The sequence below is a fragment of the Dipodomys merriami genome, unplaced genomic scaffold (assembly GCF_024711535.1).
Source record: "Dipodomys merriami isolate MVZ:Mamm:240054 unplaced genomic scaffold, mDipMer1.0.p SCAF_268, whole genome shotgun sequence".
In the NCBI taxonomy this organism is placed as follows: domain Eukaryota; kingdom Metazoa; phylum Chordata; class Mammalia; order Rodentia; family Heteromyidae; genus Dipodomys; species Dipodomys merriami.
In genome coordinates, this window is record NW_027204137.1 from 1,220,096 (window position 1) to 1,222,056 (window position 1,961).

General features: G+C 32.8%; 1 pseudogene; it reads left to right on the top strand.

The window, feature by feature from the left end:
• Positions 1-396: 396 nt before the first annotated feature.
• On the top strand, positions 397-496 carry LOC138837255 (U6 spliceosomal RNA; annotated as a pseudogene).
• The last annotated feature ends 1,465 nt before the right edge of the window (positions 497-1,961 follow it).

Here is a 1,961-nt window from a genome sequence, read left to right on the forward strand (position 1 = left end):
ATTTGTCCCAGCAAGACCTCATTTGGGAAATTTTAAGCTGCGGAAGTTTAGAAGTAGCTCTCAAGCAAGGCTTACTTTGAACCCATTAGCTCTACAAAGCTAACTCAGTTGATAAATAAGTACTTGAAAAGCCATCACCTTTGGTCTTAGCTTTAAAGGCTTCAAAGTATGATCAAATTTAAAATGAAAACGACAAAATAGTCATTGACAAAAAAATTGTAAATATGAGCAATCGACCAAATGATATAAGCTTTTCCACTATACACAGAATTTTAGAGAAACAAGATCAATCGCATTTTAAGGAACAATAAGGGTTCCTTGTTACAAATAGGCAACCATGGATATATGCCTGTATAAAGATTGCATCATTAAGTACTTAAATTTAGAGGGTACTACATGCTTCAGCAGCAGGTCTACCCAAATTACAATACCACAGAGATTAACATGGCACTTGCACAAGGATGATATGAAAATTTGTGAAGTATTCCATATTTTTCATTCTTCTGATGCAAGAAATATAAAAACAGTTATTAAAAAGTTGATTACAAAAATACAAGTGTAACAATACATGCAATTCATAGAATTAAAGGTTAGTTTGACATCAGTGTATTAAATCTTCACCTTAGAAAGGCCTTTACATAGCATAATCTTTACAAAACTTGAAATTAGATAACATTGTCATGTTATCCCAAAGAAATAAAATAATATAAGGACCTAGGAAAAAAAGGAATCTTAAACTTCTTCTATATGGAATGCAATCTGAATGGACACATTTATTAATGAAACTATACATTATATAAAAATGTAGAATTCAAAGTATTATATATAGGAGCAAATGAAATAGATTATGGATATTGTACAAACATAGATATACTTTTTTCCTAAAAGCACCAGGAACATCTTTAGTTTCTATACTATTCATTTCAACAGATAAGTTAAAATTATTTCTGATTAAAAAATCACAAACTCTGCAGAAATCATTATAGATGTATACAAAAAATTCTTGAATATATTTTGACATCAGAGTCAGGCAATTCACTTGGAAGAATACCATGGAATCCATGAATTTTTAAAGTAAGATATTGCTGTTGCTTTGTATTGTGAAAAAAATGGTAGGGCCACAAAGGATGGACTGGCATTTTTGAAATTTAATAAACTTAACCAAAACATTACGACTTATGAAAACAATTTGTACAGCCTTCCACAACTTCAAAGAGGTAGTGATACATACTTATCCTTTTGGCAATATTAAATGCAGTTTCTTCCAAGCTGTTCTTCAAACTTGGTTTGATATAATGGTTCAACAGAGTACCTATTCGATTTCTATTCCCAGCAGCAACATGCAAGGCGGACAAGAGGCCTTTAGTTTGGGGATTGGTATCTGCCACTCTGGTATTATTCCACATATAAGCGCTATGCAGGGGTGTCAGCCATTTAGAGTTATTGCATGAATATCTGCCTTGAGCTACCAACTCATGGACAATGTCTAAATGTCCACTCTAGGCTTCCATATGAAGAGGGGTATACTCATACTCATCCCTAGTATTCATTTGGGTGGCCTTTTTGGAAAGTAGTCTTCACACCATAGTAAGCGGATTAATTTTGGCATCCCAAAGAAGAAATTTGCTTGGATCCTACTCCATTTTTTTCTTGAAATTGATACAATTCCTCACTCGTTCATCTTGTTCCTTGTCTGAACATGAGGACCTTTGGTGTCTTCATGTGCAACTTATTCTAGGAATGAGAAAATAGGAAACAATGCCTTCTTTGTAAATGATTTGGGAAATATCATGTTATAGTGTAAGAGAACTCACTATTCAACATATGGGCTTTAAGAGTTTTCCAGTAGCTTTCTAATGTTGGTATCCAACATTAGAAAAAATGTATAATGCAGTAGTAAAATAGAAGTCCTTGGTATGACTACCTAAATTCTTGTTTTTTTAAAGACACTTGTTTTCATC